Consider the following 12,390-nt stretch of genomic DNA (forward strand, 5'->3'; position numbering starts at 1 on the left):
AGAATTGCCCCTACAGTGCCTCCCCAATAGCAACACCCCCATATAGTAATTTCCACCACACTGCCCCCACATAGTAATTCCCCCCAAACTGCCCCATATAGTAGTTTGCCCCCACACAGTAATTTCCTCTACATAGTAATTTCCCCCACACTGCCCCCACATAGTAATTTCCACCACACTGCCCCCACATAGCAATTTCCTCCACACAATAGTTTCCCCCACACTGCCCCCACATAGTAATTTGCACCCACATAGAAATTGCCCCACACTGCCCCCACATAGAAATTACCCTCACACTTCCCCCACACAATAGTTTCCACCATACTACCCCCACATAATAGTTTCCCCCACATAGTAATTTGTCCCCACATAGCAATTTCCCCCACACTGCCCCCACATAGCAATTTACCCCACACTGCCCCCACATAGCAATTTCCCCCACACAATAGTTCCCCCCACACTGCCCCCACATAGCAATTTTCCCCACACTGCCCCCACACAATAGTTTCCACCACACTGCTCCCATATAGTAATTTGCCCCCACATAGTAGTCCCTCCCATAATAATTTAGCCCCACACAGCCCCCACATTCCCCCTCCCATGTACTCGAGGTCTCTTCCCTAATATGTCCTCCTCTGTGTGTCGTCCCCCACATGTCCCCCAAAGTAGGCACATGAAATAAAAAAAAATAAAAAATGGAAAAAAAAATGAAAAGCTAAATACTACCCGTCCAGGGCCAGGCACTTGATCGCAGACGAAGGCGGGATGAGGCAATGTGCTGTGTCCCGGCACAGGCGCGTGATGTCATCACGCACACCTGCGTCGGGATTTCACTACCGCATAGGCCTCAGGCCTACCAGGCCTGAAGCCTATGGCGGTGATAGGCGACGGGACAGGGAGCTATGTGGGCAGTATGTGGGCGTTCGGGTAGGCGCTGGGCCCCCCAGCAGTGCTGGGCCCGGGGCTGCCGACCCGAACGTCCCTATTGTAATCCGCCACTGCTCATGGCACGGCTTCCAACCAGCATTTTTCAGCAGGATAATTCTCGCCCACAAATAGCAAGTGTTACCCTGCAATGTCTCCGCCAGATTGTAACACTTCTATGGTCTGCCAGGTTGGCAGATTTATCTCCAGTCAAGCATTTATAAAACTCATTGGGATGCCAGCTTCAGCAACCCACCAGTGTGCAGGATCTACAGGCCCAATTGCATTATCTTTGGGCAAATGTGCCACAGGATACCATATAGAACCTCTACGCCATCATGCCCAACCGTATCTCATCATGTATCCAGGCTAGCGGTGACCCAACAGGGTTCTAGAGCCTCCTTTCAATTGTACAGTTTTCCCCAATAAGCATTCACTTTAACCTTCACTCTAAGGCCTCATGCACACGACCGTTCCGTTTCTTTCGGTTCACAAACCGCGGATCCGCAAAAAACGGAAGCCACCCATGTGCCTTCCGCAATTTGCGGAACGGGCGGCCCATTGTAGAAATGCTTATTCTTGTCCGCAAAACAGACAAGAATAGGACATGTTATATTTTTTTTGCGGGGCTACAGAATAGAGCAACGGATGCTGATAGCACACGGAGTGCTGTCCGCATCTTTTGTGGTCCCATTGAAATGAATGGGTCCGCATCCGAGCTGCAAAAACTGCGGCTCGGATGCGGACCAGAACTACAGTCGTGTGCATGAGGCATAATATTGTAATTACTTGATTTATATGTGTTAATGTAATGATGTTAATTGTATCATTCAATTCCAACAACTCATGTTGAGTTATTTTTTGGCAATTAATCTAAAAGATGTATTTTTGTTATGTTAATGTTCAGGTCAGATCACAGTGTTAGAAGCCTATGAAATGTTACCAGAAAGAGTGAGTTCCATACAATGTAAAGCTCATGTATTATACAGATGTGACTTGTGTAGACAAAGGGCCAGATTTATCATTACTCTTACATCTTACTCCACTTTTACATATGCCAAAGTCACTTTTGGCTGTCAGATTTATTAATGGTCCTCTAAGGCGACATGCACACGAACGTTGTTTGCTTCCGTGTCCGTTTTTTTTGCTGATAGGATGTGGACCAATTAATTTCAATAGGTCCGCAAAAAATGCGGACAGCACACCGTGTGCTGTCTGCATCAGTATGTCCGTTCCGTAGTTCTGCAAAAAAAATAGAACATATAGAATATATCCAATTCTTGTTCGTTTTAGGCATTGTTACAATGGATCTGCAAAAAAAAAAAACGGATGGCATAGGGATGTGATCCGTTTTTTTTTGCGGATCCGCAAAACACATACTGTCGTGTGCATGTAGCCTAATACTGTGATAAATGTGGTTTGACGGTAGCAGTTTATCCTTCATAATCGGCTTCACAGAAGTCGCACATCTTTACAAAAAAGTTGTATGTTCTATTAAAAAGTTGCATAAGATAAGCATGGTCCTCACTGGAGTGAAATTGCGCAATTTTTTGCAACCTTTTTAAATTGTCGCAATAGTAAATCTGTCTATAGATTCATTTACATAAGAAAACACGCCCACTTTCAGAAAACTGGCAGAGCCAATAAAAGTCGCGCAGTTTTAGCGATTGCGCAAAAATTTGCGACTTTTTCACTCCATTATTTTGACTTTAGCTAATGATAAATCTGGCCCAATGTTTTTTGTTGGAGTTTGCTTTGTTGTGTTTGTTCCATCACCTCTGCAGGCAGAACATGGTCCCTTCATAAATCTGAATGACCTCATATTAGTTCACCTCTCACCCTCCAGCCATGGAACATGACCTTTTGTTGTAACATTACCTTTTTCAATCAAATATTATTCCCTTCTGTATCCTGAGTGATTTCATTTACAATCTTCTGTAAACCTCCTCCTCTCCGTCATCCTATCTATATCATAACCAAAGCATCTACTTTCTGATGTATTGATGGTTTTGTCAGGAAAAAACAAGAAAGAAAGCCTGCTCATTGGCAGCAAAAGTGTAAAATCTCACCATTTATTGCCTGCAAGCTGGAAATGAAAATCACCTTTACTGGGATACCTTGAAGTCTGGCTTTTCATGAAGAGCGTCTCAAAATACCGTTACATATTTTTTGTGAATAAAGCAACATTTCTATAGGCACATAATAGTATTGACCTATTATCAATAAATACTTACACAGAAGAAAAGTACACAGACTAAGGCCTCATGCACACGACAGTATTTTTTCACGGTCCGCAAAATGGGGTTCCGTTGTTTCGTGATCCGTTTCCGTTTTTAGTTCCGTGTGTCTTCCTTGATTTTTGGAGGATCACCAGACATGAAAAGTGAAGTCAAGTTTGCCTTGAAAATGATAGCAAAAAAACGGACACGGATCACGGACGCGGATGACAATCTTGTGTGCCTCCGTGTTTTTTCACGGACCATTGACTTGAATGGGTCCGCGAACCGTTGTCCGTGAAAAAAATAGGACAGGTCTTATTTTTTTTTGGACGGACTGGAAACACGGATCACGGACGCGGATGACAAACGGTGCATTTTCCGAGTTTTCAACGGACCTATTGAAAGTCAATGGGTCCGCAGAAAATCACGGAAAACGGAACAACGGACACGGAACCCAACAACGGTCGTGTGCATGAGGCCTAAATCAATGTACAGAGGTAGTTTAATACATCAAGAATTGTTTATTGCTTGGACGCATATAAAATAATTATAAATGTTCTTAATTAATTTGTACCAGTTTGTAACTCGTCTCGTTCATGCTTAGTGCAATTGTCTGTATTATGTATGTGCACCGCTTATCACATGTACAGCGCTATGGAATGAATGGCGCCTTAATAATAAATAATAATAATTAAAAATAGTCTAGCATTTAGGAAAAACAGCTCCTATGCTGAAAAAAAGAGGATATAGACTTGATTCTACAAGTTAACGTCTACAACTCCTATGCAGACATATGTGTCTCAATGGTAACAGACTACAAACACTGTGTAGTCTGATACTGCAGTCATACCTACCTGCATCTGCCCCTACTTCATGCTAACCTACGAAATGTAAGCAGGGGGCAGACTGATGAATATGACTGCAGAATCAGATTAGACAGGGTTTGGGGTCTGCATAGACTATCTGCAAAATGGCTTTATTAGTCATAATAAAAACTGTTGCATAAGTTACACATATCTGTTAAAGGAGTTGTCTGAGATTTTTAGAAAAGGTAATCGATAGGGATGAGCGAACTTGCGTTTTTTACAAATTCAAGTTCGGGGTTTGGGTTTTATTACAATTTTGTGATGGATTCTGTTACCACGGGCCATAACGGAATTCTATGACGGAATGCTTATCGGAATGCCTTTAAGAGGCATTCCGTTTTTCATTCCCTCATAATAGAAGTCTATGGGCCATATAACGGATCTGTCTGGTTTCCGTTATGCAGGAGTCCTCTCCTCTCCTGCATAAAGGAAACCAGATTGATCTATTACAGTATGCGGCCCATAGACTTCTATTATGACGGAATGCAAACCTTGCATTTTCCTTTAAGAGGCATGCATTTTCCTTTATGCATTCTGTCATAGAATTCCATTATGGTAACGGAATCCATCACCCGAATCCCGAACTTGAACTTGTAAAACATAAGTTCGCTCATCCCTAGTCACCAATATCAGACTGGCGGGGGCCTGACTCCTGGCTTCCCCGCTGCTCATCTGTTTGAAGAGAACATGACACACTGGTGGGCTTCTCCCTAGACCAATTACTTCACAGTCATTTGTGAAGTTTCTTAGGTGCAGCTCAGTCCCATTCAAGTGAATGAGGCTGGGCTGCAATGCCAAGCACAGCCACTATCCAGTGGACAGCACTGTGCTCGGGGAGCGCCGCAGTCTCCTTACCGATCACCTGTGCACTGCGGCTTCCTCAAACAACTGATTGGTGAGGGTGTCTTGGGAGTGTCCGACGTCAACACATCTGATATTGATGATCTAATCTGAGGAGAGGTCATCAATAGCAGAATCTTGGAAAATCCCTTTAAGATCCAAGTTTTGCAGCAATATATAACATCTCATATGACAACCTGAACTGGAAGTTGTAATAATTTGTCTGAAAAAGCATTCAGAAATTGCTAAAAAAAACAAAAAAAAAAACAATATCAAATGGAAGGAAACAATCAATGACTTTCATGTCTTAATCAGGAGGAATCAGAGTCTAAGGATACAGTCAGAAACATCCATTTTCAGATCCATTGCAGTCTATGGTTCTATTCACATAGCCATTTTAATGGGCTGTGAATGACAGATTTAAAAAAATAGATTCCAATTTCAAGGACAGACAGCCTACAAACATTTCAAAGGGGACCATTTATTGGACATTTTGAAGAAAGACTGTGAAAAAATGTATTTAACTGCCTTAGTTGTAGCAAGTAGTGATCAGTCATCTGAGTAGTTACATTGCTAAAATGTTGTAAGTTACATCCTATGTTCCTCAGACTTCCAAACTTTAGAACCCTTTAATACCTACAGTGGGCTAGAACTAAAGTGTACATATGGTTTAATTTATTTAAAATTAAAGTGGTTGTCCCACTAAAAATATTCTACAGTTTTCACACCAGCAACTGGATCTAAATACTTTTGTAATTGCATTTCATTAAAAATTTGGGTTATCCAATAAAATGTTTCTGTATAGCGCCACCTGCTTTTTGTTCTTTTCCTGATTTCTTTGTCCTGCTCACTGAGAAGGCCGCACATGCTCAGTTTCATCCTTCAACTGGCTCCTGAGTTGTGATAGGGAGAGCACAGACACGCCCCCTGAGCTGTGATAGGGAGAGCATGGACACGCCCCCTTATCTGCAGCAGAAAAGACACTCCCCTTGAGCTGTCAGCATGATATAAATCTAGCAGAGCAATGAATGGGGAGATCTCTGGATCCATGTGAGGTACAGGGCTGGTTCTAGCTTTGTTAGAAAGAGATTGTCGTGTGCTATATGATGTCTGATTTTATTTTTTGACATTCATCATGGGATAACCTCTTCAAATGGTCCATTGGCATCTGTTCCTCAAAGGTACCCATGTTAAAAAAAACTATACTGTGTAGAACATATTTTTACCAGATGCCTTTACAGTCTGAAACTGAAACCTCGGCGTATGTAACTTAACAAAGGCCAAAAGAATGCTTTTTTTGGTGTAATGTGGACCTATGAGTTTAACATATCCGCCGGCAGCCTTCCTGGAAATACGGTAAATGTATGGTCAAGGCACAATCTCACGGACCGTGTTCCACGGACGTCTGCATGAGGTTTTAGCTAGGCAGCAACATTGGCACAATTTACAGCAACAAAAAGAGGTCATCTGCTGCGTACAGTGTATAACTTGTAAAATAGCACAGCAGGGATAGTTTTATAGAAGGTGTAGGAAGAAGGTGCCATTTTTCTTTCCTGGTTGTGTTATAGTCACGTTATTTCTTTATTAGATCAGTGCAGGAAAAATACATAGAACTGCTGCCTTAATAGTTTATTGATGCCTTTCATGAGGATGTCCATGATCTTAACAAGTCCCATGAGTGAAGTGGCTGAAGCCCCAGGTCGGGATTAGAAGACAGTGAATACAGGATCTCAGCAAACAAGGGTACATACTTTTATGTAAGCACATTTCATATTTCATTTCTAATATTCAGCAATTCTAAATTTATCTGAGCACCTGAACCTTACCAGAGATGTCCATATAAAGTATTTTTTTTTTTCCTAAGGAAAACATCCAAACCTCGTAGAAGAACATAGCACTTTCCAAAATAGTCAATAGCTGTTTCATATTCCTTGGTGATGACTGGGGGTGGGGGTATGAAGAGATATTTTTATGCCGAAGTTGGGGCGATGAAATTCTGCTAAAATTCAGCCATTGGTGGTAATGTACAGCTTACAGAGCTGCAGGGAATTTCTGAACGAAGCAATTAGACTCTTCAGGATGTGCATTATTGGGCAATTGCTACACACTTCTGGGGCCCTGCAAAGCACACGGCTGAAGGCCAAGATATAATTCCCAACGAGTCCTCTAAAGGCTCTAATAATTTACACTCTGGTGACTAAACTGAAAAAAATAAAAAAACATTTTTGGCTGGAAAATGACACACAATGCATGATTATCGGAAGAACGTTGCGAGAAAACTGCATCCAGGTTTCCTATTGCAAGAGTAATTGGATATTTTGCAAAGCTCCTTTCGTGCTGAAATACGGTCTGTGACAATTTCCGAGCATCATTCTGAGCTGTGGTTTTCTATGAACAGTACCAGCGTAGAGACTAATGTGCTTAGACTCTTCACTATTAGTATCTCCCCCATATAGGAGATAATATACAGTTGATCTAAAAGGCCTATCTTATAGCATCTTACAGATTTCTTGAAGCGAATGTGTCTTCACAAAACAGCCTTTTGTTTAACTGCTTGCCAGCCGGTTGACTATATACGTCGAGGCAGTCTACATTTATGTCTGCAAGGACATTTCTAAAGTTTGCAACTGAGCACGCAACAACTTGCTGAGCGCTGTGTATGCAGATCAGGAAGCGGCAATGCCCCTTCCTGCTCTGGTCTTGGCTGAGAGCTGGATAACTGCGCAAGCTGCCGGATCTTAGCAGACCCAGATAAACTCTGCAGTGAGGTTATGTGGCCTTGTACAACCTCTTTGGGGTTTGTTTTCACCCTGTAATTGAGGCTAATATGTCAACTCAAGAGAAATGAGCATTAAAAGAAATGTCATGTTAAATGCCCCCCAATGGTCTTGTATGACCCTATGGAGGGCCTAAAGGTTAAAATAAAAAAATAGTAAATAAATAAATAAAGACAAAAATAAATCAAAAGTAATTTTAAAAATGTCCACCACACGTCACACAGCAGCTTCTAGCTCTGCTCCCAGTAAACATAACCCATGTAGACATTTGGTATCGTTACAATTGTACTGACCAGTAGAATAAAGATACCATGTTATTTTTACCGCATAGTGGATGACCTAAAAACCAAACCCATAAAACAATGGTGGGATCACATTTATTTTCCAGCCCATTTTGAATTGTTTACCAGCTTCCCTCTACATTGTATGTTATATTATATGATGCCATTAGACAGTACAAATTGTTCTGCAAAGGACAATCCCTCACACAGCAATGTGAACAAAAAAATCAAAAACGTTATAGCTCTTAAAAGGCAACAAGTAAAAAGAAATAAGAGAAGAAAAAAACAGAAACTGGCTGCATCAGGAAGGGGTTAACAAATGCTTCACTTTACGTCATTGTAATCTTTGTAGAACATTTCTAGAATTCAATCTACATAATTTTATTAAAACATTCTTACATTTTTATGCTGATTCAATTGTTAATATACAGTATCTACTTAAGCTGTCATTTTTCCATACAGAGCTTCATATCCCCTACACAGACAAAGAGCTAACTGATAAAATTCTGGCTCCCGACAGCTACCACTAGAGGGAGCTTAGGAGCTTACTGCAAACTATTATATATTAAAGGCAATAACCCTCTAGTGGTGGACCTAAATATGTAATTTTGTTAAAGGTGAACATTTTCTTTAAAGAGGACCTGTCAGCTGCATCAACCCTATTAAACCAGATATATTGCCTTGTAGGATTGATCCTGATGATTAAAATCCATTGCACCTCAGGAACTGAGGTGCACTGAGGGACTAAAGACTGTCCCTTGATGCACTGAAACCCTCATACACATAAAGAATAAAAGTCAGTTTTCACTGGAATGGTGCCACAGATTTTTGCAAACTTTCATTTTAATTTGCAGGATCAACCCTACCAGACAGTGCAACTGGTTTAATAGGGTTGATCCTGCTGGTTCATTAAAGTTTCTTAACTTATTTATTTTAGCGTTAAAATTTGTATATTTCTTAAAAATTATTTCTCAGTATAACATCACAAAACAGCATATCATTTATATAACTTGCAGGCTGAACTGGATGGATGGATGTTTATTTCAGCCTTATGTTACTATGTATTTCAGGTTGGTCAAGATCAATCTAGTTAATCCATTATACATAATAATCTGTTTTAATAAGTTATTATGGACCTTTTTTTTTCAGTTTGCTTTTTGCAGGACAACTTGTACTTTGTAATGGCACTATTTAATATTGCATACAATGTAGTGGGAAGCTGGAAACAAAATTCAAATGGGGTGAGATTGAAAAAAAATTGCCATTCCGCCAGTTTCATAGATTTTGTTTTTCCTGTGTGGTAAAACTAATCTGTTAACTTTATTCTCTGGGTGAGTATGATTACAAGGATACCACATTTATATAGTTTTTCTTGTGTTTTTATACTGAAAAAAATATAAAAGTTGGAAAAACTTAGCATATTTTTCACCCTCGTCGGAGACCCAGACTTCCAATGTTAATCAGACCCCCAAACAGACCTTAGATCAGACCCCCCAATGTTAATCAGACCTCAAATCAGACCCCCAATGCTAATCAGACCTCAGATCAGACCCCAATGTTAATCAATCCTCAGCTCCGACCGCAATGTTAATCAGACCTCAGCTGAGAGCCCCAATCAGAACCCCCAATGTAATCGGACCTCAGCTCAGATCCCCAATGTTAATCAGATCCCCAAACAGACCTCAGCTCAGACCCCCATATAGACCTCAGATCAGACCCCAATGTTAATTAGACCATCAGCACAGAACCCAAATGTTAATCAAACCCCTAAACAAACCTCATATCAGACCCCCAATGTTAATTAGACCCCGGTTCAGAAGCCCAATTAGACCGCCAATGTTAATCAAGCCCAAATCAGACCTCATTTCAGACCCCCAATATTAATTAGACCGGAGCTCAGATAAAAAAAAATATATATCAACTCACCTCTCCTGTTCCAGACGCCGATGCCGCTCCTGAGTTCCAGCACTCTTCCTGCTGCACTGTGCTGTGACCTGATATTGCACCACGTGAGCTCACAGAGCACACCTATGTTCTCACGCTGTGCACAGATCATAGCACAGCATGCGGCACCTGCAGTAGAAGACCAGGAAGCAGTGAGTACAGAGCCCTCAGTGAGTGCTGCATTCACTGCTTACCAGTCCTCCCGTACTAATGAGGGCTTCCATAATGGAATCGCTCCTTAGTATAAGACACACTGACATTTTACTCCCACTTTTTATGGGGGGAAAAGTGAGACTTATAGGACGAAAAATACGGGATTTTTTTTCTTTTCATTACCATATTCTTACCCCCATAACTTTTTTTTATACTTATGTCTACAGAGCTGAATGGGTCACATATTTTGAAAAAAAGATTTATAGTTTTTACTGATACCATTTTGTAGTGTGTATGAACCGACCATTTTGAGATTTTTTTCTCCATTATGGCGTTCACTGCACAGGATCAATGTTTAGATTTTGATAGTTTGAACATTTTCAGATACAGCACTGCCTATGATTTTTTATTTTTTTTATTTATTTATTTTGATTATGGGGAAAAGGGGTAATTTTAATTTTAATTTTTTTTTATATTTAAAAAATCCTTTTTTTTTTTTACTTTTTCATGTCACCCTAGTTGACTATAAGAAGTAATTATTCAATTTCTTCTCCTTTACATTGCAATAAATTGCTGTTGCAATCCATTGCAGATTTGCTATGTTTTTATGGAGCTCTAACACCTGCAGGGCTCCATAAAAACACAACTGCAATAGCATGGGTTTCTTTAGAGAGACCCAGGCTATTGCAGACAATGAACGACTTCACCAATCAGGGCCCGAGAGAGCAGTGCTTCCAAGGAAAGCTGCCTCAGATGCATTAGTCACAACTGACCATTGCATTCGAGGGGTTAAATGTCTGCAATCGGCGTTATCAGCAAACTCAGACATTAGCCTCAGGTGTCTTGTGTTCAAAACAGCAGAAACCTGGCAGCTATGGCATCCACTGAGCTCTTGAGCAGGTACCATTTTTAAAGATCCAACATCCACCGTACATCTACAGTGCCAGTCGGGAAGGGAATTAATTATTAATTATTTTATTTATTATTATTGCCCATTACTTGTCCTTACTCTTCGGTCCTTATAATGGAGAAAATAATTTGAGTTCAGGAAGACTGGAGATACTTTGATTTATAGATCACCGGCAGCAATAGCTGAAATACAGTGTGAAAATAACAATACAAGTGGTGCTTATAAGTCACTGGCTTTGTGACGGACTGGACTATTTCCCTGCATGAATCTCTCTCCTGAAGAATGATTCCTCCAATTACTAACTAGCAAGATAAATTAGCAATTATATGAATCACCATCATTTATATCCAGGCAATAAATGATGAGGTTACTATGTGCACTTTTTTTTTTTTTTTTGCGATGTTGTGCTATCATATTTGGAATGACAATAAAAATGTACAGATTTTTTGCCATAGTTGTGAAAATTGTGGCAAAAAAATCTAATTTAAATATAATGTAATAAAAAAAAAACATCACAATCATTAGTTATAGACGGTGTGCGGTGTCGAGGAGAAAAAAAACAACATACTGGCCTCGGCACCCACACGAGAAGTTAATGCATTAATCAAAAGGTAGAAATGGGGCAGCATGTTCCCTCAGTGGTCAGCGCTCCTGCCTGGAGTCTTGTGTTCAAATCCAGCCAAGGGCAACCTCTCCATGGAGCTTGTATGTTCTCCTATTGTCTGCCTGGGTTTCCCCTGGGTCCAGCTTCCTCCCACACGCCAAAAAACATACTGAAAGGTTATTTTGGAATATAGATTGCACATGTGAACAGCACTGTAGACTATGCAAGCTATATATAAATGAACACTCCTGTATCTACAGGTATACAGGCTTCTGCAGCCTCTTATAAATCCTCCATTAGACACAGTTGCCTTGATCCACAGGTGAGGTTCCCTCTCCGTTTTAATACAATGATTGGTGGGACCTTGTACACATTCTGTTGACCCTATGCTCCAGATATACGCAATGCCTGACACATACAACATACTTTTTGTATACAGTTGTATTGAAAAGCAGCGCTGAATATGCTTATCAACCCCTTAGTGACAAGCCTTTTTTGATCCTAAGTGACCAAGCAATTTATTTTAAAAAAAATTATCGTCACATTCCAAGAGCTAAAACTTTTTTCTTTTTTCCTGGAGATTTTTTTGGAGGACAAGTTGTAGTTTTAATGGGACCATTTTGCGGTATACATAACTTTCCGATTAACTTAACTCTTTTGGAGGGGATGGGAAACAAACAGCAATACAGCCACTAAGGTTTTACATTATACATTTTTGAAGCGTTCCATTTTTTTTGGCATAAATATCATGATAATTTATTCTCTGTGTCAGTACAATTACAGCTATACCAAATATATACAGGGGGAGATTTATCAAACTGGTGTAAAGTAGAACTTGCTTAGTTGCCCATCGCAACCAGTCAGATTCCACC

The sequence above is a fragment of the Bufo bufo genome, chromosome 5 (genome assembly GCF_905171765.1).
Source record: "Bufo bufo chromosome 5, aBufBuf1.1, whole genome shotgun sequence".
Taxonomy (NCBI): domain Eukaryota; kingdom Metazoa; phylum Chordata; class Amphibia; order Anura; family Bufonidae; genus Bufo; species Bufo bufo.